Genomic DNA, 27,834 nt, shown 5'->3' on the forward strand with positions numbered 1-27,834 from the left:
ATAAAAGGCTGATGTGCTTAAACTTGCAACTTTCATCTTATTGTTGGAATTCTGCCGGGGAGCGTGGTCAGTACTTTACACATAAAGATCGTCATGAATTGGAAGTGGTGATTTTTCTGCACAAATAAAATATGTAATAAAATAGAAGGCTTCCTTCCTGACCAATCTCTTTATCATGATATGTTTCCCAACTGGAAGACTTGAAACAAAGTGGTAAACAGAATGATATAATATTGACCTAACATTAACCTGAACGTTTTTTGATGAAAATCTTAATGACCAATTTGTTGAGACTCTTTATATCTTTCTACGGTATCTTTGCTTTCCCTCAAAAGATAAATATTTTAATGGGCAGACACACAGACAAGCACACATATACCTTAACAATGACCCGGATGCGCCATTTGGTCTCAAATTATTCTAAGATTAAAATAAGAAGTTGGAGGACAAAGCCCAGCCTCCAGACACACAGCGCCCCATCCTGCACGGTGCACCTGTGAATAAATGAAGAGATGCCGGCTTCATTTCTCCATCGGATTTCTGTGTTTGTTCCACAATCCCCTACTCAGCTAAGAGTCTGCTATGTTTGACTTTTATTACCTTCAGGACACAGGGTCAGCTGATATCCCATTAGGTCTAAGAGTAAAGTGAAGCCAGCATTCTCTGGGACAGCAGGCTGCCTCACTCTTGTTTTTTAAAGAATCTTTGCCAATTATGCATTGCTTTTTTTTTCATCTTGCAAATATTTTTGAGACCCTACCATATGGCAGACATCACTGAAAACCTTTGGGATGCATCAGTGAACAGAGCAGAAAAAGATCTCTGCCCTCAGTGACTTTGCATCTCCTGGAGAGCTCAGACCATCTAACAGTAATGTGATAAATAGGCAAATGCTCTATGGCACCAGAAGGTGTAAATGTTGTGAAGAATTGGAGCCCAGGAGTGCCAGGGGAGCTGGGCAGAAATGTGCTCGCAATTTTAAGAGAAAGTGGGACTTGAAGGAGGTGAAGGAGTTCACCACCACGCTCCCTAGGACAGAAGAATCCTCACAGAGGGAATGTCCACCGTATAGTGCAGGGAAAGGAACTGTATGTGTTACATTTGAAGAGCTGCAAGGAGGACAGCGTTGCTAGGACACTGTGAGCTGGGGAAGGTAGCAGAGAGTTAAGGCATGGAGTCCATTGCAGGAAAACCAGGGGAAAGCCCTTGCAGAGTCTGAACAAAGGCAAACCACAGTCTGACTTACATTTTAATCAGCTCACGCTGGGTACCACCTTGAGAATAGCCTCTCAAAGAACAAGGGCAGAAGCCAGGAGAACACATAGACAAATAGTAGAATGATGCAGGTGAAGGGCAATGGAGGCTCAGTCCGGGGTCATAGCAGTGGAGGTAGACAGCAACAGGTGGCTTCCACTTACATCTTAAAAGTAGGGCCAAAAAGATTTCTTGAAGTCCTGCATGTGGAATGTGAAAGAAAACACGTAATCAAGGATGGTTTCCGGTGTTTAGGTCTGGAAAGCTGATGGAATGTTGAAGGTCATCCTCCCTTTCTTGACCCTGATTCCTCCTTTCCTGTGAATCCCCCTGCTGACCTTGGGTCTTTGCATTGGGTCACTTCTCTTGTATTTCCAGTGGCTGACTATTTGTAGGACTCTGCCCTGTTCCTCACTGGCTCCTGAATCTATGACCCTCAGGACCGCCTTTTCTACCTCCCTCCACTTCTTAGTTAGTCACTCAATTGATTGCACAAGGTGTGTCCCTGATCTGGCTTGATGGACACCTCCTGCACGTTACAGGAAAAGAGGGCTTTTATGCTACTGTTTTTACAAACTCTAGAAATCTCACAGAGATTACTAGGCATCTTTTGCATGGCATGTGCCATATGGAAAGAAAAATTAATTCCAAGGAACTTTTAGAATTCTGGTGGTAAAACAGACCCTGTGTTTGACACAATTCTTCTTTTGATACTTTTTCTGACAGTTACTGGCCCAGCTCTAATGGCTTTCCCTGGGATGTTTCAGAGTATTATCATTTAATTTATCTAATTCCAAAATTGCTGTCAGAAAAATGAAAATATAGTTCTTCCCGATCCATCAGCCAATTGTATGGTCTACATTATACCAATTGTATGATCTACATTTTACAGTCACAGAATTCATTCAGCTGGCATTTTCCACTGAAGCTACATCTTCACAGTGCCAAAATCACCATTATGATCAGTCAACTGAGTTAAAACCAATCAGTCAAATCAGATGTTTGGTTAGGATGCTGGATATATAGTCAGAACCCACAGTTTTAGAGGTGCATCAAAAGAACTTCTGTACTCTCTTTGTTTTTTCAAGCAGCAGCAATGTTAACAAACCCCAACCGAGACAGTGAGTGTTGATGGCAATCGCATTGCTCTTGGTCTCAAGATACATCTCATGCCTAAGAAGTTGAGAGGAATAAACTAAAAACATCGCATCTCTCTTCACAGCTCATCTTCATGGGCGTGTCCAATACCTAAAGGACCCAGCTCTAATGAACCTCGGAAATTGAAGGCAATGATTGTTGCCACGCTTTATTTAATTTTAATCTTGCTCTATGCCAGCACCTAACTTGGAATCGAGTCCGATCTTTGCTCCTTGACTCAGGTGACTTAAAGAGAGATCACTGTAATTATGAATTTTGCACCATAATTTCTTGATTTCTTAGTGAGTTTCTTAAAATTGTTGTCATTAAGTCTTTCTGTTTTAAAGAAATCCGGTTCATGTTGACATGGTTCTTGGGCTATTCTGGAACTTAAGCTCACCCATATGTGTCTCTCTTACCAAAATTAAGCTGCTCAACACATTATTTGCAGAACTCAGTTTTCAATTGGAGCTTATCAGAGTGTGGCATCTTGTAACATGTGTCTTTTTCCGTGACCCTGTAGCTCAGAAATAGGCCAAACATACAACACAACAGAGGTTAAATATGGTCACAAACTGATACCACGGCTCTCATTGTGAACGCCAAAGCTGATGGGATGGAACAGAGTGTGTCTCTTCTCAACATATTGATGGGCAGCTGTAAACAGAAATGGTCTTCTCTCTTTATTGCACTTTATTCCAACACATAATGCTTCCCGATGGCACTATGTTTGTTGTGTAGTTGTAATTGTTTTGTTCTGTTTCATTGATGATCATGATGATGATGAAGATGAAGATGATGATTATTCTCCTTGTTTTAAAAAAGCCTTAAGAATTTCTAGCCAAATGCTATTTTGTCTTAGAAATAGGCCTCAGTCCAGGACAATCTCAGACAAATTGCCACCGTGTGCCAAAAATGTTTTTAAAAATATATTCACTTTTTAATTTAAGGCCATAGGTAGGTTTTAATTACACTCCTAAGGAAGCAGTAGAAGTGACAGAAGTGTGAGCCTATACTTGAAAATAATTATAATGATATCTTATGTGAAACTCATGTTTTAAAATCTTTCCATGTTCTCCTTCACAAACTATTTCACTAGATGGTCAAAAAGACCCCTTGAGATAATCGAGGACAGTAGTTATCCCTCGGCACTTCTTCTTGAGAAAGTGGAGCCTGAGCCAGTCTCAGCAGCTGTACCAGTAACTTGGTCATCTGGATACAATGCAGTTACTCATCTGTGGAGGCAAAGAGGGTCTCTCTTCTGTAGGATATCAAAAGAAGCATCATCATGTCCACTAGTGTGCATTTTAGTAAGTTACAACATGTGTTAATTTACAAGATATTCATTCAAATATGTGGACCCTATTTTGATATTGACCCAGGCCCAGAAAGTATGTACTCTAAGTTATCGGAAAAAATAAACTGTGCATCACCCTGTATATATGCAATTTGATTTGACAGACTGTATAATGCTCTAGGAAGGATGGCGAGGTGTGTGATAGTTTGTTTTATTCTTTTAAAATAAATAAAGTCCAGAGTCTTCTCTCTCAAACCCAACTCATTATGTTTGCACAGTTTTCCAGACCCTTCAGGCTTTGTTCTAAAAATTATTTCTATTGATGGGTCTTCAAATGCAAGTGTACGTTATAAATTATTCTTTGGAGATACTTAGGGTGCCTTTCACTTGAAGATAAGATGACTTACTCTTTCTCAACATATAAGGAGGGATGGTAAATAGCACATGATTTCCAAGTTGAGAGACTATGGGATGGGGTGGGGTTGCACTGTGCCTTATTTATAAAGTGTTTCAAGGAGACATTCATTGGTTCCTTCACAGAGATGGGGTCATGCTGAAAACTGGGAAGAACATTCTATAACAAAATATCCAACATTGCATCTTTACATTACTCACATATCTGATACAATTAGCACCATCTACTTGACGAGGTCAATTTAGAAAAGTCCTGTGGAATAGTTTCTAATGCAACTGTATTCTTTTCTCGTGCTTAGTAACTCTTTACCTCATTCAATGTGCTTTTCTGTATATTTGTCAGGAGAATATTAATGTTTTACTTTCCGATTTCCACCACCTTCCTAATCACTACTTCTTGTTATTTCTTTTCAACGTAACATCACCTCCGAGCCGAAGCAGTGAAATGGGGTTTAGGAAAAAGAAAAAAAAAAGGAAAAGAAAAAAAAGCAAATCCTGTATTATATCATCGTCTGGAGAGCATGATGGTTTCTGCTGTGTTAATTTACACTAAAATCCATGACCCGGGAGCCTGATTGATTGCCAAGGGCAGAAATCCAGCCCCTGGCCTAGTTTATTTTGTGAACTGTAGCCTCAGCGCTGCCAGCCACAGTGATATTGATTTGATATACACTAGATGGCTCTTTATGCTCTTCGGGAGATTTATTGTGCCGAGTCAGAGCCCCGGCAGCCGAGGAGAAGCCGCTCTTTAGATTGAAGAGTGCTCTCATGGTTTGACCCCTGGGCCGCTCAGGTTACCGAGTGGCCTGGGTGAGGCTAGGTCGGAGCAGGCCCCGGGGACCAGTGCTCATCAGTTTTGAATGTCAAATCCCTTCGGAGGACCTGAGTTATTGCTAATAGGAACTTGCTGGGGTCTATGACATTTGGATGCCCTATAAGTTAAACATCATAACACTTTCTTCATGTCAGAATCTTTTAAATGATGGCTCAGAACAGCACCTTTGCTCTGTCTGCTTAGCTCTAGTCTGCCGCACAATATGAGACGACCTGCCTCGAAGCAGGAAGATCAGCACAGCTATTATGAGCCGGAGAGCTACAATGGCACCAATCTCCCCATGCGTATAAATTAGGAGGCTTGTCATGGGAGCCCCAATTGCTAGAACATTGTTGCCATCTTGTTTCTGCACAATCAAAACCTGGTGGCCTTTGGCAACCCACACCATAAAAGTTAGGAGGCAATTCTGATCTTGATAGCTTTTACTATTTTTCTTGGGGGAAGGTAGGCTTGTGCTAGATAAAAGACGGACAGAGAGAAACATCACTCTTCATGGGCATCTTACACATGAAATAGAAAAGAAATCATTTTTTTTAGAACAATTTGCAATCATCCTGCTCTTAGGGAGGCCTGCTATGCTTATGATTTCTAATTTCTGCAGAAAGATATTCCAGAATGGACCATTGTCACTTTGGTAACAGATGACTCCATCCATTTCCATTGGCTTATGATGACAAATTCTAACTTTGGAACTGCTGGAATATACATGAGGGTCATTTTACTTAAGGTCTGGAAACAGACTCCTGACTCTGGCAAATCACATTTCTAGGACACAGCTTTATAAAGACAATCCTGACTGTCTGTTGGAAATTTCCTACTGCTGGGGACTGTAGACAGTAAAATCTATAGCTGCACTGAATTTTCCCTAATAAATAGCTAACTATATTTTATTGGAAACCAGTGTGATTTCTATATTATCAGAGTAGCTTAATAATAGGGTCACAAGTAAATGACAACCTATGGAAAAAACAAAACAAAACAACTCCAAGTAAGACTCCATTTGGCTTGTCCTTAATCTGCTTACATACTATTATTTTAATGTCCTCAAAAAGTCCTCCTAAGCACTTTTAATATTATACTACCAAGGTGCCTGAAATAAAATCCCATAATTAAGTTTTCTTCTGGATGTCTTGAGGAGTTACAAATATCTTAATTAGGTGGAATAAAAGAGAGCTTAACATAAAAACATTGAAAGTCAAGAAATAATGTATTAAAGCCAACAATATCATTAGCGGGTATGGGATATGAGAAATTAATTTGTTGGGTAAGAAACCTCCACACAAGTGTGGCATACAGGCAGGAGCTATCTGCAAGAGTTGGGAGATGCAGGTAAGAAAGTCCAAGGCTTTGGCCCTCGTGAGTGAAGGGAGTAGTCATGTTGAGCTTGCCTCTGAATACCTCAGTGTCCTTAACTGTAAAATGAAATTAATAATAAACTTCAAAAGATTGATGTGATTACAAAATGGGATAAAATGTGTAAAGGTCTATGTCTAGTATAGAACTGTTACTGATGTTCAGGAGGGCAGACCTGTATGAGTTTGCTCTAGCTGCTGTAACAATGCACCAACCAGTGAGTGTCTTAAAGAGCCGAAATTTGTTTTCACAATTCTGGAGCCTGGAAGTTCCACATCAAGGTGTTAACAGGGTTAGTTTCCTTTAAGGCCCTTCTCTTTGACTTGTAGATGGCTGTCTTCTCCCTGTGTCTTCCCATGGTCTTCGTTCTGTGTGGGTCTGTGTCCTAATCTCTTCTTATATGGACATCAGTCATATTGGATGTGCGTCCACCCAAATGACCTTATTTTATCTTAACTACCTCTTTAAAGACCTTATCTCCAAATACATTCACATTTTGAAGTACTGGGGAATAAGACTTCAGTGTCTGAATTTGAGCAGTAAGGGGCACAATTTAGCTCATAAACAGTCTTTTATGATAAGGTACCATGTGTCCACGGGGTCTCATACATGTTGTTTATTTCTTATTTTTGTTTTATCTCCCTGATGTTTCTGTTAATATTTTTCATATTATTCCATCAGCCCATATATTTATAGAAGACATCTAAAACACACATGGGCAAAAAGAGAAAATGGAACAAATAACATCTATAATTCTACCACTCAGAGAAAAACACTGAATTAAAGCTTTGATGCATATCCTTCCCTTGGCATATGTACACATGTAAATAGACTTTTAATAAAAATGGAATTGTATCATATATAACCTGTTTCTTTTTTTACTTAACAAGTCATTAACATTGTTCAGTGCCACTGCAAATAGAGCTACCTCAGAATTTATAATAATGACAGGGCATTTCACTGTAGAGAGAAACCATAATTTATTTATCCAATCTCATAAATTCGAACGTTTAAAATGTTTCTATATTTTGCTCTGATCAACAATGCTGCTAGGCACATATTTTTTCTGATGTCCTTATGAATGTGTTCAGTTATTCCCTGAGAATGTTTCTCTGGGTATTCACTCCATAAATACAAGGAGAGTATCTCTCATGTAGTGTGATGGACTGCATCAGATGTCATGGGCACCTATTATGGGCACTCTCTCTGCCAAGTGCTGGTAAATGTGCAACTGTACCGCACCTGCCCTGTAGGAGCTTATGCCCAAGAAGGAAAAATAAGACAAGGGAAAAGCCACTGCCAGTCCCTCCGAAGGCTGGAGAGGGGTCATCTGAGGTGCTATGGAAGAACCTAGCAGGGGCCACTCAGGCTAGCAGAACTTAGCTCCAGATCACAGCCCAGATTTGTCTGTCCCCAAACCCGACTCTATGTGGAGAAATGCCAGAGACTGCCCTTCCCCATGATCATGTGCTTGCACTCACAAGTTCAGTGGATGGCATGGGGTTACACACCAAGGAGTGGCACTAAGATGTTACAGTGCTTCCTTTGAAACAACTACATCCTTGAAGGTAGTAATTGAGATATTTGATAATAATTGAAATGTTTTGAAAGGTTCAAATATCATCCATTTTCGCAGCACTGAAACATTTATAAAGGCAATGCGGTTTATTAGCCTCTGGAAACACATTAAATAGTCCATCTGAGCTTCCTGACTTACAATATATTTTTTTCATTAAATTTCAATTGAATGATTTTTCTAAATTTAGTGGACACATTTTTTTTTTCCAGTGAAATTAATAATGTTGTTTATTTACAGCTTCATGAAGAAACAATGACTTGAAAGGGACAAGTCAGTGTCCAAAACCTGAGGCAAATTCAGAAATCCCCCTTCTTATCCAGACTAATGTGTGTGATGAAAAGCCATTGCCATGCTTGAGCAACCACAGTTGATGGTTAAGTTCAATACATGCCAAACTCTGGTTCAATTCAAAGGATCTCAAAAGGAAGTGGTTAGACAGTCACCAAGATCCCCTAAGAAATATTTATCCCCTCCTTAAGAGACTTTTTTTTTTTTTTATTGTGGTATAGTTGATTTACAATGCTGTTAGTTTAGGTGTACAGCAAAGTGATTCAGATATATATATATATATATATATATATATATATATATATATCTTTTCAGATTATTTTCCATTGTATGTTATCACAAGATACTGAATATAGTTCCCTGTGCTATCAGTGGGTCCTTGTCGATTTTCTATTTTATATATAGTAGTGTTTATCTGTTAACCCCAAACTCCTAATTTTTCCCTCCCACACTTCCCCTTTAATAACCATAAATTTCTTTTCTATGTCTGTGAGTCTGTTTCTGTTTTGTAAATAAGGTCATTTGTATCATTTTTTAGTTTCCACATATAAGTGATATATGACATTTGCCTTCATTTTTAAAGTGCTCTATAATTCATGTTATTTTTATTCATTTTTTCCCAACTGAATTCATAATTTTGAAATATTTCTAATAGTTTTCATTTAAGAGTGTTTTTTAAATTATGCTATATAATTAAAAATAGAATTTTGATGAAAGATATACATAAATGTCTCGAACGTAACTTGGACCTCACAGAGCAATCACCTGGGCTGTACAGAGGTAGGATGCTCAGTGGGGAGATTAACCCACAAGTTGTGTCCTACCTTAACAGAACAGACCTGAGCTTCTATCCCATCTCTGCTGTGTGGGTGTTAGGGCATTTCCATACATTTCCCAGAATCTCTGTTTCTTCATCTGTAACCTTCTTACTTACCATCTACCATCTAGAATTAAATGAGTCATCCTAGGTTGGGTCTTCTGCACACAACCCAGTCTGTTTCTCTTTTTCCTCTCCCCCAAGCCCTCAAGAAATGTGAGCTAAAAAATAGAATTTACATAACTTGAAAAAATTCCAGTTCTAGCAATTGTTGCATATAAAGATGCATATGTGTATGATTATACATATATGATCACTGAAAAGCATGAAGCTGGAGACAACATATGTTTATCAACTAGATATAATTACTCTTCCTTTGTTGCAGCTATCTCATTGATTTTAGAATCCAGCACAATGTTCTCCAGTTAATATTGGCAGAGAAGAAATAAATGATGGTAAAGTAGTAGCCTTAGAAATACACATCCCGAAGAGATACAGACTGTGCCCGAGAGTGATGCCTGATGCTGAGCCTTTCCAGTAAAGAATGAAACCAGAGAATCTCAGTGGACTCATGATGGATGCCCACAGCCATGCTGTGTCTGAGATAATTCTCAGAATTAAGGTGGGAGAAGGTATTTTTCAGATGGGAAAGTGAGTACTTTGGGATCAAGAGAATGGATTTGAGAAGGAAAGTTAGTTGACTAAGGTGACACAACTCATTACCAGCAAAGTCAAGACTACAATCAAGGTTTCTTACTCCAGTTCAGCAGATGCTGTACAAGCGGTCAGTGGATGGACGTGAATGACCATATACATTTCACAGGGAGAAAGGATGTGCTGACGACCTCTGTTGTGAATCACTTCCATTGTTATTATAAAACACTCCTCCTTACCACTTTGGACACCTTAGTTCTCCATCCTTTCTGGGAGTGCAGTGGTAAGTTTCCAGGGCCCGTCAACAAGGAGCCCGTGTAAGGCCAGCACTGCCCATGATGGCGTAACCCACGTGCTGGGTGGTGGCCATGTTGACGGACCGCACTAGCTCAGCTGTGTACCTCAGAAAGTTTGTAAGCAGAAAAGTCCCTGAAAGAACTAGAAATTTATATCCAGCTGAGGAAAGGAAAACAGAGAAAAGAGAGGTAGAATACAGACCATGAAAGCACAGTTTCCATCTGAAGGCAATGGTGTGGGTTAAGAGCTCTCCCTAAAGTCCTCAAATCAACAAACATGCACAGAAATATGATTGAAACCACATGCAGTTGTGGATGAGGAGGAGGACCACGGTACTGAGTCATGACCTCTACTAGCATCGTGGATGAATAGACAGGCGTTTCCCTGTGGGTGGGAACATCCGCTTCATCTGGCACGGCACATGCCTTCTTTGAGTTCAGTGATAGACCCCTTTCCCCTGGAATTCATTTTGAGTGTGGGGTGGATCCTGGGAATGTGTATTTTTAGAATATTCCCCAGGTCAATTAAAGCACAGCTCAATAGAGAAATCATCTTCTAAATTATGGTTTGCTCTAAAATGCTGAGTTTTCACATGATACTTCTCTTAGTCTAGTCAGGCGGCTATAACAAAATACCACTGTCTGGGTAGCTTATAAACAGTAGAAATTTACTTCTCACAGTTCTAAAGGCTGGGAATTCCAAGAGCACAGCACTGCATGGTCCAGTGAGGGCCCTCTTTTTGGTTTATTATAGAATGCATCTTCTGTGTCCTCACATGGTGGAAGGGACAGGGGAGATCTCTGGGGTCTCTTACTTATATAAGGGCACTAATCCCATCATGGGGGCTCTGCCCTCATGACCTAAATCACCACCCAAAAGCCCCACCTTCTCATACCAGCATCTTTAGGGGTTAAAATCTCAACAGATAAATTTTGGAGGGACATAAACTTGCAGACCATAACATTACTTTTACATGTAAAATATAAAATCTAATTTAAACATTGTTGTGAGGACCAGTGATAAAGCTCTTAGGGCCCCAGGACAAATGCTAACACTTGGTAGGATGACGGTTGCTCCCCCCATCCAGGGCCCTGATCACACAGTGGACACAACTGGCCTTTGGCATCGGCTGGAGGTGTGGAAGGTCAGGGTCTGAGCAGAGTCTCCCAGGCAGTACCACGTGCAAACCCTGGCTCTCCTACAGGGTGCCCTTGTGCACATCACTCTGTCCTGTAAATACGGAGGGCAAGGAAAGAGGCAAAGTTTGAGCTCATCTGGTAGATGAAGCAATGGAGAGTCACCTAAAGGAAAACCAACTGGAAACAGTGATATTCTAGAAGAAAATATAAAAAAAGGCCAATTGGACACAGAATTGAGGAAGAAGGAGGCCAGAGAGAAGATTCAGGGAAATCTGTCCTTTGCGGTGGGGTCAAAAGTTGGCAACTTGACCTAGAGGACTCAGGAGAGACCAAGACTTGATGGTGGACAATAGGCTTGCTTTTCACAGTGTAGAATTTAACGTGGGGACTGACAACAGGGCTTTGAGCTGAACAGGACACGATGTCAGGATTCCAGATCTGACCTTCACAAAAGAGCTCAGGGCAGGAGATACATATGGAAGGATGATCTGCATATAAATGGGTCTTCAAGTTGAAGCTGCCCTTGTAGTAACATTTTCTATACAAAGAATCGGTTTTCTCCACAACTGCACTCAGCCTGTTTATATATACAGTTAGAAGAAGGAGCAGTCACTTTCTTATGAAAAGTATTGTTGAACTTGGAATTGTTTTATGATTCAAGGATTTGAGAAAACTATTTCATTTTTAATAGATGCAGATAATTCTAGAGGGAGAATTTCATTTCTTTATATTTAATTAATAGAAACTCTTGAAGGAGGAAGAATCATAAAATAAGAGACGTGAAAGAGGAACATGAAGGATGTGGAGATGAGGATTAATAATGAACTAGTCACAGACTCTCCAAATTGCCCATGGAATTTGCTCTTCATTGTGGATGGTGGGAGCGGGCCTCAGGATCCCCTGATTAGAACAATCACCTAGGCACCAATTAAAATGACAAGTTTTAGAGCCGCTTCCCCAGAGATGCCCATTGAGGAGACCTGGGGAGAGAGGTGGTTCGTAGTTGGCAGGATTAGGAAACATGGCTGTCACAGAGATCTCCCCCATGCTGCTCTCAGAACCACCTGGAGGGCTTGTTCAAACAGAGGGCTGGACCCCCTTCTAGGGTCTCCAGCTCAATCTGCCTGATTGTCACCCAAGAATCTGCATAGCTGATAATGTCCCCAGGTGAGGCTAACACTGCTGATATCCAACAGGTGACACTTTGGAAACCACTGCCATATCATATGCCTTTTTCCAGGAAAAAATAATGTCCCTGACAGTCACCGTACCCATGAGCCTCCTCCTTGGGTGCCTTTGCTCATCAGGTGCCACCTGGAGCTTCAGCCCCTCCCCCCTCCTCCTGCCCACACCTGGCACTCTCAATCAAGGTATGGATGCCACTCTCGGACAGGGGAAAAGGGAGCCTGGGAGAGGGATTCCCAGCAGACCTCGAGTGCTTTCATAATCGACATATATCTCCCAGGGATATCTGCACTGAATAGGAAGAGTGGGCCTGGCAATATCAAAGAAATGCATTTCTAGTGACACAGTTCTGGTTGAGGAGGGGAGAGGCTTGTGGACCAGGAAGAGTCCTTTCACATTGTGATGAAACACAATTTCCACCTCTAAATCTAACCCCCATCTGTGCTTATTTGCCTGATATTTAACTCTCATTTCCCTACCTATTTTTTTTTAAAGTATGTATGTATGTATGTATGTATGTATGTATTTATCTGTTAGAGTGTCCATTTTCCCCCTTAATTTAATATGCAACAATTTGGAGGATACTAAAAAGTAATTTCCTACATAAAATGTTGCAAATTTCAACTGACAGTGCCAGTATCGTGCCACTTGAAAATCTGATGGCCCCTGAGCCCTTATTTCTTCTTCCCTTCATAGGGCCATCTCTGTCTTATCATCAGCTCGTGGTAGGCAGAGCGCGATGGGGATATTTTATGAGTACCCCCCAGGTGCCAGGCACATGCAGCCCTGCCTTCTCCTCCATTGTACTGTGAGAAAAACAGGCTGGTAGCAATGGACTCAGGGCCCTAGCTGGTTACCTGTCCTGACATCACGCTGATTCTCACAGATGGACCCATACTTGGGCAGGTGAGGCCCAGAGAAGCTCTCTCCTTTTACTCAGCATTGAAATCTCTGAAATAAGATAATGTTGCATTCCATCCTAAACACATTCAAGACTTCCTTATTTGCCTATCATATCTTTTTATTCTGAATATGATTTCACATTTATAGCTTTACTATTAATTCCATTGTTCAATTTTTGGGATGAGGTATAGGTAAAACAAAAATTTCATGTGGAATATTTCATACTTTTTTCTTCAAATTATACTAATGAGCTTCATAATTTTAATTGGTAAGTTTTCTCTTAAACTTTTTTTCTTCCCCAGAAATACCAGTGGAGCACATTTTTTTTCAGGAACATAAATTTTCGAAAATCCTAAAATTACTACACATTAAAACATAAGAAAGCATATTAAGTGAATATTTGGAGTCTGTCTGGCTTACAACCAGGAAGCATGGAAATTAAACCTTTAGGCCTAAAATTTGACATAACTTAAAAGTTCTACATTAGAGTTAGACTAATGGTGTTTTTCCCAAGTTGGTTTTCAAAAACTCCTTTAAGCTTTGAATTATGAAGGGATAAAATACCCACAAAAGAAATACAGAACTGCAGGGTGATGATTAATTTTTTAAGATTCATTGCCAGCTTGTACAAAATTCTATACGTCTCGTTCAAAACTGCCTCTGTTTAAAGAGAAAGATTGTTTCTCAGAAAATTTAACTCCTTAGAAATAGTCCCTACAGTTGAATTAGCAAATAAAACATGACTGTGTTAGCATTTGGGGGAGGGGGAGAATTAAGAAACTGATCTTATTTTCTGGCTTTTGCTTTTTTAACTTTAGAACTTTAGGATCAGTAATTCTCTCTAAAATACAATGACATTGGAAGGAAAGTACTTCAAATATACGTATTTTCATCTCAGCCAGATTAAGAAGAGCAATGAGAGCAGATGGGCACATGAGGTATAAAATACACTAGCAGAGGTTGACCAACAGCTGCCTGATTTATCCATCACTGAGACCTTGACTCTTCAAAATATGAAGCATTTCCTGCTTCTGAAGCAAGTTTCATTTCTTTGATATGGGAAACCGTAACCTCTTTTCATAACAATAAAACAAGGATTTGGATCAGTGTACTTTCTTCCTAGACGTATGTGTTAAAGAAAACAATAATTCATTTAGCAGTTGAAAGATTTCTAGTGAAATATGGGCCCACTGGAACATTCGATTCACTACTGAGTTGAGTATGTGCATAAAACTTTAATTTGATTATTATACTCTACTTACAGCAGCTTCCCCAATGTAGAAAAATGTAACTGTTGGGGGAAAAATGATTAGATATCATTTGCTTAACCTTATCCACACATCTAGAAGAAAATATAAAAGTGAATGAATTCAACATTTTGCCACTCAAGGTGAGATATTGGTTAGAAATGGATATTTTAAAAATTTCGATGTGAATGTTAATCATTGAATAGAGACCTGGCTTCCAGCTGATGCTTTTCTGGCAACAAATCACTGACCTTATCTGTTCCCGGCAAAATAACTGCTCCAGCTTGACCATGGCCTTGAGTGACCCCTTGGCTTTTGGAGCTTAGTTCCTAGACACGTCCATTTCCTTACACCTAATTTCAACCAGGGATTCTGTCTCCGGAGTTTGTCCCAGATGGCCAGCTGGCTGCTTCAGACCTGTAGATATCTGCTGCATCATTGTTCACTTCCATCTGGGGCTTTCTCCCCGATATAAAGTTTGGTGTCATTAGGAAAAAGTACGGAAATTCCTTGATCCCTGTTTATGGGAAACAGGCTCCCAGCTCCCCTGCGCTCCCTCTCATGTGCCACACAATCCCAGACATCCTCTGACCCATCTTTTCCTTTAACTTGCAATCACTGAGAATTCCAGCCAGTGATGATGCACATGGAAGCCAGCAAACACAACTGGAAATTGAAAAATGGTGCTTATTTTGATCTGATCTTTACAACTCCTAGATTGATCTGTTTAATAATGCTCATTCCTGGTTTGATCAACTTCTTCGGCAACAGACTGAAGTTTGTTAGACATGAACCAGCTCTACCCAGAGCTGCACTTGCTAAGAGAATTGGGGGCTACATAGACACCGAATTCCCACCCCTGTTTCATTTGCACGTGATTCTGCAACAAGAATATTTTTCCTTGCCTTGCATCACGCGAGCCAACCAATTCTGGCAAGCAGGAGCCACTGATGACTACCTTATGAGACTTCACATGAATCTATTTCCAAATGCTTTTTCTCTTTGTGATAATATATTTCATTAATGAAACATATTTTTGACCACAAACTTTGAGCCAATGGCTTAACAGCAAAGTCAGAAAATATTAGCTTAGAGCCATGGTGATTTAGTCACTCTTGATGAAACTAACCACATTTTACATTCAGTTGAAAGAACGAAGGGCTACAAATGATGTATTTAAACATATCTCACACCTTGCCTGGTGGGTTGGAAAATGAGAGTACAGCTGAAAATGCGATGTTTAAATAAAAGCTGTGATGAAAACAAAAGATACTATTGCCTTCGATAAAATGGGCTGCTTTCAATGCATTTGAAAGTTTTGTTCTTTGCTACCTCACTTTTCACATTTAGTGACAAGATTTTTTTTTTTTTCAGTGTCACACATTGTAAATCGAAAGACTTTTTAAGGGCTGGAAAAAGCCCATGATGGGGCCCAGACTTCGTTCCACCTCCTTGCAACTATGGCACTAGATAATTATTCATACCTTCCCGACACCCCCTAGTGTTTTGGGTGTTATAATTAGGGGTCTCTATTAGAAATAAGGTAGTAAAGTCTCACTGAAGAATGACTGAGTTCGTGTGCCAGAATATTGGACTAGAAGGGCTACTTTTTGTTGGGTTTTTATTATAACATGTGCTACATTAACTCACTCACCTTTAAAAGCTCTTTTTCCCCTCCATTTGGAGGTTGCCCAAACATTTTTAAGTTGTTTCCTCATTTTTACTGATTATAGGAAAACCTCAATCATGTCCCCAAACTCACATTTGAATAATAATAAAAAATCATATTTTATGGCAACAGTGTTGGCAGGAGGTTAAAATATCTCTTTGAAAAGCACTTACTTATTTTTATTTTTCAAGAATCACAAGGCAGCCTGACTTAACTGAGACAGGTGGTTAGCTTTAACTTCAATTTGTTTTATTTGAAAAGAAACAAAAAAACACCTTAGTTGGGGTCTTCAAGAATGTAACTTGAGTAAGTCCATAAAAATAAAAATGAGGCACGCTTCATGGGATTTTTGGGTCTAAGGCAAAGTCTTACAGGTAGAGAAGAACTCAGAATCCTGGGATACCCAAAGGCTGTTGGGTGCAGGAAACTGAGAGCTTGCTCCGATTTGCCCATTCACACCATGTTAGCAGGTTTGGCCAGTTATAACCAGGGAAGCTTGTACAGTTTTTGAAGAGCTAGAATCTATAGTGCCCATAGTCTTTAATAGGCACTAGATGAATGAGTTCTATACGAGAGGGCCAAACTGAGTGATGTCTGGGTTCACCCCCACCTGTTGGGTTTCCTCAGCCCTGGGTTCTGTTTAGACACAAGCATGGAAATGCTTGCCTCCAACCCCATGTGACTGAGGATGGACAGAGATATTTTTGAAGCATTTTGGAATCAATAAGTAGTCACAGGAACATGAGAATGACTTGTATTTATGTGTTTTCTATAACTACTCACCCACCCCAGACATCTGTCGTTTCAGACCCTTCTAGAAACATTAAATACGAATAGAAACAAAGTCAACTCCATAAGGTGTCCTCCCATTCTATTTTCAGGATACAGCTCACATTTTCTCTCTGTAGCTTTTCTTTCTGTCTGCCTTCACCTCCTTCTCCACCCCAAGCAGACATAACCTTCCACCCCTGATTGCCAGCTCCCATGTCTTTTGCATACTTAAATGATGAAATTTGTCACAGGGTATTTTAAATATTTATATATTTGGTCTGTCTCTTTGCTGGACTGTGGGCTCCTGGGAAACATGGTCCTGAATAGGACATAGTAGATATTCTCCTAGCACATAGTAGATTTTCAATACAGGTGGTATGGGGAAAAAATCAGGAATGGAGGGCAAAATAGAACAAAGATGGTCCCCCTCATAAAATTTATAAATTTCCATGGACTAGTTAAGTAAACAATTATATAAACCGATCATAGCCTTGTATCCTATTTTAATAGTAGTCTAAAGAATGTTTCCATTCCCTGCTATCATGAATCCTTTCTTCCAAGTGTCTGATTGTTGCCTCTTTGAAGTGTTGTTCCACTTTCAAAAATATTCTCAGGTTATTAATTCAGTGGTTGAGAATTCTAGGGATTAATCATAATAACATTAGTGATTATGAGTGACCAAGGAGCTGTTGTAGGTCTAATGCCTTGGGTACACAAAACCCCTGCAAGAGTATCATGTCCACAACCGGAATTCTCAGAATGTGACATCCCTGGGAGAAAGCCTTGATCCTCCACTGGTCCCCCAGCACTTGACACATAGGACAAGCCCCATCAATGTCTGCTGAATGAATGCCATATTGATGTGAAACCGAGGCTCAGAAAAGGTATTTTCTTCTCAGTTACCAAATGAGGTAGGACCACTTCTGACTCTCCGGTCAAATGCCCCAGAGCAGAAGGTCAAGTGCCATGAATTCCTGTATTCATCAGCCACTCGGAAACTTTGATCATGCCGAGTTATGCATGTAACTCTAAATCTTGCTTGTTGTGGGACCCAAAGTTAATTTTACTCTTGAAAGTGGTTGTCTATGTCAATTAGACTTAACCCTAAAACAGCCTTACAAAAGTGAAGCATTTTAATAACTCTATCAAAGAAATTAGAAAGGCTTATTATTGCCCACCCCACAATCTGATAAAAAAAACTCAGCACCTGTCTCAATGAAGAGACCCATTCTCATAGATAAAGACAATATACAACAATCCTTATATATTGCTTATTTATCAAAATGTTCTTGTTTGGCAAACACGAAATGAAGGAATTCCACTCCTTGTGAGATGCTGTTCTAAACTTACGGTGTCATCTCTACAAAATACACCTCAATCAGAAGAGAGCTATAACATATTTATTTCTTACTAGATATATGGTTACTAAACTACTCAATAGCAATTTTACCAAACTTCTGTCACATATTTACTTCATAGTCCTACATATAAATATGGCCAGTCCTTGTAAGTCTTATATCTAATTATAGCAAACTGGAGATAAATATATTGAATGCACGCCAATGATTCATATGACTCTATATCTATAAATATGGATTCTAAGGTGATTAATTTCCTTTGTATTTCATCTTCTCTGAAATTGACGTGCAACTTTCCATCAGTGGTGTCATGTAATCACTGCAGGCCTGGATGGAGATTGGAGTCTTCTGAAGAGGATTTGCATTTCGACTATTTGTAATCCGGGAGCCCATCAGCTTTAAACCATTTTCAGATAAATTCTCTGCCTGAGGATCTTTGTACTTTGCTGGCATTGTGAATTCCAGCTAAAATCCATGTGTACGCCAGCATGAGGTGCTGATTTTTAAAAAGATTTTGTTCTTCTTCCACTCTAGGCCGACTTTGAGATAGGCAAGTATCCTCCCTCTTCATTGGGTTCTGGCTCTGTTTTTGTTCACCCTCACACTGAGGCCATGACTCTTTGATCACCCCGCTATGCAGGTCTCCTACAAGATTGTTATGTTAGGACTTTTTTCTTAATGGTACATAAAATAAATGTACACTTGCAGCTCAGCATGACCCATTCATCATAAATTAAGTCAAATATAAATGGAAAGTTATTAAATACTGACCTACACCTCATTAATTCCTTAAGAAGGTTACGTGAACTTGACTTCCCCAGAGTTTTTTTGGGGATCTTGCTCCCACAGAATCTTATCCAGTCATAGTACAACTTTTCCCTTCCTACCATTGTCTGTGTTGCCTATGTATGCATATCCTATGGTGAGTTCCTAGAGGGCAGAGATAATATCAATACACCTATGTCATTGCAACACTTGGTGCATCAATACTTGGAGGTGTAAAGGCTACCTGGCTGGCTGGTTGGCTGGGCAAATGGATGATAATTTGGATGGATGATTAGTTGGATGGATGGGTGAATGGTGGGTGGGTGGCTGGAAGTTTGGGTAGATAATGAATGGATGGATGATAGATGGATTGATTAATGGATAAGGATTACATAGGGATAAGCTAGTGTTATCTTCCCAAGAGATGTGTGACTAATAAGCAAGTTAATGTTCTGTATTTTGCCACTATCCCCTGAAAAACAGGGAGATTCACTTTGTCCAAACATGCTTTCCTTTTGGAGAGCATGACAAATAAATTATATCCTGGGTCAAGATCTGTCTTTTACTTGTTTACAGAATGTAATTCTGGCTTTCAAAGCAGCATGCGATATAAACTATGATGTTACTCTTTTCTCTATCCTTCTTCTGCGAGGTGTTATCTTGACCAGGAAGGCAGAGGACAGGGAAGCTGAACAAAAGAATGAAGGAAAAAGTACAATTTGAAGAAGATGCTGGACCTTAACCTACTTCATGGAACTTAAACATTTAAACTTAGAATAACATCTGAAGCAGGATAGTTAACCATAACTGTATTCAGACTAAATGTCTGATTTTTAAAAATCATTCTCACAGTGAGGCCTACAAAATGAAAATTAAGGTGAGCTGTGTAGAGCAGGAAGTGAGCGGAGTGAGCCCTTCAGCCTGTGGAAAGTCCACATAGAACTTAAAATGCTAACATGACTTCTTTCACCTCAGGTGAATGTATAAATGAAACTTTTTTTTTTCTTTTCTAAGGCTACAGATTCATTAGTATATATCCTTAGGAATGACTGATTCGATTCAAAGTATTTTTAATAATTCTGGTAACTCAAATCTGCACCATTATGTCTAATTTCTTAACATGAAACTAGAAATATTGGTGACCTAATAAGTTTTACAGCATTGCTCACAACCTTCCTTATGGAGCTTACACCATTATGTAATATGTTGTAAAGCAAGTTGAATGTTGTAAAACTCATTATCATTATTTTTTTCTCTTAGTTAAAGTGCGCGATAGCCCAAAATTTAAGTGGAAAGCTATTAAAGTTCCGGAAATCCCAACCTTGCATGTTGCTTCAAATGTTCTATTTTGCTCTTTGGTGCTTTATGTCACACTTTCTGATGCTGGGTCTATTGAAAAGTAGGCCCCTAATGCTGCAAGCCGAGTACGGCCTCCATGGACTCTCTGGGCATTATAAATGTCTATCTGTAGTATTTTTCCCCCTTTGCTAAGAAAACTATAAACTAAGTGGAGCAATCAGAATGAAAAGTTTAAGAGAATTGGTTAAAAAAAGACTGAAAAAGATTTAACACTCAACATTAGAAATAACCATTTATTGGTGATGAGAATGTTAGGATTACCCTAAGCTTCAACCCCAAACAATTTTCTTCCTCTTAGCAGGCCTTGTCCTGGAGCAGTGAAGGAAGTGCTTTCTTACTGGCTGAGGTTTGCTTTTTCTCTGTCAGGGTTCTTACTGGCATGGATCTGAAATGTAATCACAGACAAAAGTCAACTTTAGAATCAATACGAATATAGTCTTTAATTCTTTGACTTCAGTGTTCATGTTATACAGAAAAATTATTGCACAACTTGTGGCAGAGATGTCTACCTGCCAATACCCATTTTATCCCTTTTTTCTTAGCAATTTTCAGCTCAGCTTATGGATCTCCATAACAAAGACTACATTTCCCAGCTGGCATTCCTCACAAGTAGATGTGGCCACACGACTAAATTCTGACCAACAGACTATAAGAAAGTGATATATGCAACTTTAACAGTGTCCTTAAGAGAAGGGTATTTCCTTATTACCTGGCTTCCCCCCACTTTCCACCTGCTGTCTTCTTTCTGTTAGATGCAGAGAGGGCAAAATAGCTGGAATTCAGCAGCCATGGTGGACCATGAGGTGTCCTCAAGATTAAGCCATAGTCACTTCCACCATGGAAGACCTCACCCGCCTTGAACTAACAACCTCCAAACTTCTCAGACAGGAAGGAGAAAAATCCCATCATGTTTTAGTTACTTTATTTTTTTCTATTACTTACACAGTGACAAGAGATTCATAGTATCATCTATTTTCCATCAATCCATTCAGAAAACTTAATAAGAGAAAAGATATTAAAACCTCAAACAAAATGCTTGGCACAGACAAGGATCTCCAGACATAGTTAAATAGTTTATCAAATCCAAAAATAAGTGAGTTCAATAAAAAGAATCAAAATCATTACTTGAAACACAAGATAAGCAGTCTGAAAGGCCCTATTGTACACAATCTAAGTAAGTATCTGTTAGTGTTAGCCTAGAGGCCAAAATATGCTAACTTTGGGTTAACAAGGGTTGGGCTCATTTCGGAAAAGACAGAAAGAATGAATTTGGTCTGTGTGATGCTCTTCTTCAGTAAATGAGCTATTAGGTTGGACTTTCTTGCCCCTGGCCAAGTTCATGTCCCTTCTGCATTTATTCCAGCATAGGTTAGTGTGCTTCCCACTGGAGTGAGGGTGAGTTCAAATCTGGGCCCATGGTCCTCAAGGGTCTACCTTGTCTAAGAAAAGTCCATAATTCCAGATGAGCCAAGGGAAAAAGACAACTCTGGAAGCAGTCAAATTATACTAAAAGAATTTTAGGAAAAAGGAATATATCTGTAAGCACAGGCAAACAAGTTCTTTCTTAATTATGGTTATGACATATATATCTTTTGCTAAATACATGAAAATTGGGGATCATTTCATTCAGAGGAGAGAAAATTGTATGCCATGGTGATTCATTCTTCCATTCACTCAATAGGTATTTATTAAGTGTATACTATGTGTCCAACACTGCAAGTGGTATCAATGCAGAGATAAACAAGACAGGTAACACCTCTCTTCTTACAGAGGGAACACTTGACACTCAAGTGGGAGAAAGACAATGAAAACAAAATGAAACAAAATAAAACAATACACCTGCAACACTGATGTCATCATTGGAAAAGAATAGAGATATTTTGTTTATTGGCTATCAGTATTTCTACTTTATTTTCTCTTTCTACATATCCAGTAAAAAAGTTGTCAGTTAATTAAATACCACACGTTTCAAAAGCCTGAATGTCCTTCCTTTGCCCTTGCCCCATCTCCAGTCAGCATCCCGCATCCACTAAATTGATCAACCATGGACCAATGTACCTAAGTCCCTCACTTTAGATGCATGAAGAGGTGAATGTCTTGTAGAAGTTATGGAAACAATAAGACATTGGTGGTCCCACCACGTAATCCAGTGATACTCTCACTATACGCTGTTGCCTCAAGACACAGAGAGAATGAAATTTAGAATATTTTCATGGAGAATTTGGTTTTGATAACACCTTTGAGTTGTAGAGTCTGCTTTGGCCATGTCATTCTCACTATTCGGGAAAGATTTCAGTGCTGTGTCCCCATTATCCCTGAGTTTGGGTTTCAGAAGAATAATCACATTCTCACATCTTAAGATTACTGGAGGAGTCTTCCAGTGTTCTCCTGATGTATTTCCTGAAGTCAGTCCCTCCTACAGGGAGGAGGGTGGGGACTGAATAGAACATCAGTGATTTGCCTAGAAACCAACCAGCCATGGGTTGAGGGGTCTTACCATGTGGGGTGGCTGGAACTACTTAAGGGTTCCAAATGTGTTTTCTGTATATAGAATACAACACAGACATCATGAGTGCCAGCTCAATGTGCTTTTACAAAGTTCACCATCTATGTAAGTGCCAAGCCATTCAAGATATTGAAGGTGATGACCTGTACTCCATAACCCTCCTTGTCAGCCAAACCCTCAGTCATTCTTCTGAATTTTAATCACATAGATTAGTTGTCTTTGTCAGAATTAAATATTTTTCTGTGTCTGGATTCTTTCCCTTGATCTGCAAGCTCCATCCCACGCTATTTTATGTAATGGGTTCCAATTTGTTTTCAGTGCTGTGTAGTATTTCATGGGCTGAAAAGACCACAATAAATTGATGGACTCTACTGTTTATGGACGTTTGGGTTGTTTCCAGTTTCAAGTACATAGAAATAATGATGCTGTGAACAATCTTCCACATACCTTTTAGATATTTCCTAAAAATATTCATTTTTGTAGGCTACTGAGCTAGGAAGAACCTTGCTGGATCATGCTTAGCATTGGTAGACCCCACTGCACAATTTTGTGAAGTGGTCATGCTAATTCACACTCCCACAGGCAGTGGGAGCACCACGTGTTCACAAACACGTTTATTTATTTCTGTAGTTATTTAGTTTTACCATTATATTGGTTATGTAGTGACGTGTCTTTATAATGTTAATTTGCATTTCTCTGATAACTATTAAGATGATAACTTTTCATTTGTTTAGCCATTTGGAAGGCTTCTTATGAGTTATGATTATTTATGTTTCTTATCCATTTCAAGTTAGGAATTCTGTCCTTTTTTTATTGAAATTAAGAATTTATGTGAGCTATTTATCAGATATATATATATGTATACTTTAAATATCTTCTCCTACTCTGTGGCTTGCCTTTTTCTCTCTTAATAACATCATTTGATGAACATGAGGGTTTTTCTTTTTCGTTTCAGTATTCTCATCTATAAAATGAAGAGATCAATACGTTCTTGCCTTTTAACTGTCTAAATATGACAGCAATTAATCTTATAATCTATATAAAGTATTTTGAAATACTATTTAAGAAAAATCCCAATAATAAATTAAGATTCCCTTAACCTGAATTAGATGCCTTGTTTTACCTTTCTTTCGCCATTGGCTCTCAATGGTCTCCATTTTAAATTCTGTCATCATATTTCTTTTGGTGCCTTCATAGACTTACTCAGATGCCCTCTTTCTGTTGTTGATGTTTAAATAAAGAAAGCTCAGATGGGCAGTTTTTCTTTCCTAAAGTAATGTGGAACATTTTTAATGTGTAAGGTATGGCAAGTGTTATTTTCTGCTATAGCTACAGGAGTCAGAACTACCCCAATTCTCTTTCTAATACATCTTGTTGTTTGTATTTTAAGTTATTTATTTACCTACATAAATCATAGCATAGGCATTATTTGTCTCTTGTGTAAGTTTTATCATAAACTCTTAAAAATGGATGTACCGTGAGGGCAATTTAATGTTTGTTTGGATTTTTGCAGACTCTCAGCAGGTTCAAGAATCTGGAAAGATTTTTTAGAACTTTTCTGAGGGTAAAAAAGAAAGCAACTTTTATAGCTCTGCAAAATAGGATTCCTTGCCTACTAAAAAACATTCTTAAAACCCTCCTGCAGCTTCCATAAAACACTTTATTTAGCTGTTCTTTGTATTTTGAATAAGCTTAATCTTTGGGGACATAATTTATTTGTGGAAAATATATTTTTTACTTTATATTGTGTTTTTTTTTTATATTGTGCTTTATACCATTTTACAAGATGTTTTTATACGGATCTTTAATTTCATTTGCTCTAATACAAATTTATCGGTGCTTTGCATGCAGATATTTTCCAGTTTTTCTACGTCAAAAAGAAAATCTGTGAAGAAAAATCAATCTTTGGGTGAAAGATTTGTGTGTGTCATCAAGTGAAATATAGACATATATTTCTACTTTTCCAAACAGTAGATCTAAAAGATGTAGAGATGATGATGATTTTGTGTTAGAAATAGTAGAAATGCATTGCTCAAGAAAATGGCCACTGCTTTCCCTCGAGGCTTTTTGCAGCTTGGATGGAGAAACATTCTGGACCATTGGCATTGTCCTAAGTGGAGTTTTGATGGGGCTTGTGGAATCTTCATCAAGACTTCCGATGCAGAGGATGTAAACAAAGCGCTACCGTCAGTATCCTCTGAGAAACAGGACGGGGGAGGTTCAGAGGACAATGTTGATATTTTGCTTCACAAAATTATCCAGATTTGCTTTCTCTATAACAAGTCTATGCTATGTAAATTTTTTAATAAAGAAAAAATCATAGTAATTCCTTGAATACTATTATGCAAGAACACCTTTAGCTATTTGGGCCATTGGTAGAGTTTCCCTTGCCACCTGCAGAAGTTCTGCTAAGGAGGTATTTGAACTGTATTGAAAACAGAGTCAAACTACATCCACGATGGAAAGCATACTGTGAAACTCCACTAAATACTCGCTTTCTACAGGTTGGAAATTGCTGTAAAGAAGTTCTAAGAATATACTAGAGTTAGGTGGCTGTCTCGAGGATGGCATCAGGCAAGTCTGCAGAGAGAGGTGACTATATGGGGCTCAGGGATGATTTTGAATCTCTCCGGTTGGAAGACAAGGCCATCCTCTCGTTACACCCATGGATGCCATCCTGTGGGAATGGCAGCCTTGTCGGGTACTGGCCCAAGTGTAGGCACCATTTAAAGTGAAGGAAGCACCTCGTAGGATGGAGCATTTGGTCCTGGGCAGTCAAGCAGAGACCTAGCCTGGCGGAGGCCATGATGCCGGCTCCACGTGCACTGCTGATGGGATCCGATTAGAGCCTGCATCTTCACTGGGCCAAGGCGGGGCACCCATGTCAGTTTATTCTGAAGGGTAACAATGGAGAGTAGGACAGAGCATACAGCCACTTCCTTTTTCTGTCCAAAAAGAGACACAGCAAACTGAATAGGACAAGTCAGTTTTTCTTCACATTTCCAAATGATGTTTCTGTGTGTGTTTGTGTTGGGGTCTGGATTGAAGAGCCCCCTGCCTGCTCAGGTGAGGCCCATCAGGACAAAGGATGCTCCTCTTCTGACTCCACACCCTGCCACCTTGATTAGCACTGAGAAGAAGTCACGCTGACAACGCAAGCTCTGGGTCCGGCCTTAGGAGTTGGGATGTATGTGTCTGTGTGTATATATATATATACTTAATATATATAACACTATGTGTGTGTATATATACATAATATATATATCTATATATGTGTGTATGTATATACATAATATATATACTACATATGTGTGCATGTATATATATACACATAATATATACGTACTATGTGTGTGTATATATACATAATATATATATCTATATATGTGTGTATGTATATACATAATATATATACTACATATGTGTGCATGTATATATATACACGTAATATATATGTACTATGTGTGTGTATATATACACATTATATATATACACTATGTGTGTGTATACTTTATATATATATATGCTATATATGTGTATGTATATAGAGATATAAAGACATCCTCTCATATTCACCTCCCCTTTCGTCCAGGGGAGGCTGGTTCTGAGCCTCCCTGCCACAAAGCCAAGGTCAGCCTTTGGACAACAGAGGCACCCAATCCAGCTCTGTTCCGCTGCCAGTGGCTTATGCAACCCGCTGTTCTTTCCTCCGAACTGTTGCAAAAGGGACCACTGCGACCTCGGGCTGAAAGTTGTGACGTTTCCTAGGAACACCATGTGAAATCCCCTCCTCGGCCTGTGCAGCTGGCAGGGAGCGCATCTCCCAGGAAGGTCCACCTCCACCACCCAGAACTTCCTCCAAGCCCAGGATGACGGGCCCGCTGCTGCTTGAGCACCAGGAGAGAGAAATGGTTTCCGTTTATAAATCAGAGACTTTCAGGCCTCCACACATAAACTCTGAAGCTCACTAATGCATCATGATAAATAAATCACCCAATGATCTGGTTGTGAAACAGTCATTCAAAAAAAAAAAAAAATCAGCCTGTGTGATGAACCTACGGCCTCTGGTCTGTAGGGGGCGCAAGAGCTCCATTCCCACTCCAGCAGCACCGCGTGTCTCTGCGGGTCAGACCCCACATTGAATAGGCCTTTATCACCACGACAGAGCCAGCTTGTCTATGAATCCAGACCTATAAGAAAGAGGATCAAATCAGCATGCGTTTTGACAGTGTAAGCTGCAATCTTAAACTCAAAGCTGAGAGTGAGAGCTCAGAAAAGGAGCGAGCTTGTATTCATCCCATGAATCGCCTGCAAGAATTCCCCTCTGCCAGATCTGCAGGATCAGTTCAGTTGATTACAAGAAGACTTCCTTACCCCAGACATGAATGCATGCACTGGCTGCTTTTGTGAAGACCAACGTGGCAGAAAAACACAGCAGAGAGGCTGTCTTGGCCCAGGAGAGAGCGGATGAAAGGGCCCTGGAAATGGATAAGTGGGTGATCTTAATTAGTTCTAGGAGAGGGACTGAATTTTCTGGGCCCCTATTTGAAGTGGTTAAGCCAGGTTCAGGTGTGTGACCCAGGGACCACGTGACATCGTGATGTGCCCCAAAGGAAAATTCATGGGAGGCCTTAAGCTGACGGTGGAGGCCTGCAAGGTCCGTCCACAATCCACACCGGCCCTGCACACCCCTCCACTCAGCCCAGCTGCGTCCACACTCTGCTTCTCAACAAGACGGGCCGAACTTGAGGTCACTGCACAGAAGAGGGTCACAGGTGTGACTGGTGAGGAGTGACACAGGGAAGCCAGAGTCTGCTCCCGACCACGTCTCCAGGCCAGCAGAATGTCTTTGTAAACATCTATATTTTATAGGGCTATACTTTTGTCACCTTGAGTATAAAACTAAAATTAAAATCTACTTGGTGGCATGACTAAAAGTCGTATTTGGAGTGTGTGTAACGCTCCGCCCCTTCTTACTGATGGTTATAGAAAAACCATTTGTGACCA

At 39.6% G+C, this 27,834-nt stretch overlaps 1 long non-coding RNA gene across 1 annotated transcript; it reads right to left on the reverse strand.

Moving 5' to 3' along the window:
* Window positions 1–29: 29 nt before the first annotated feature.
* Window positions 30–27,834, reverse strand: LOC309657259. The gene is made up of 2 exons (XR_014261745.1): window positions 26,130–27,834; window positions 30–26,092 (listed from the first exon to the last, which is right to left on the reverse strand). It is a non-coding gene; the product is annotated as an uncharacterized lncRNA (long non-coding RNA).

The sequence above is a fragment of the Balaenoptera physalus genome (genome assembly GCF_965194825.1).
Source record: "Balaenoptera physalus genome assembly, chromosome: 3".
Taxonomy (NCBI): Eukaryota; Metazoa; Chordata; class Mammalia; order Artiodactyla; family Balaenopteridae; genus Balaenoptera; species Balaenoptera physalus.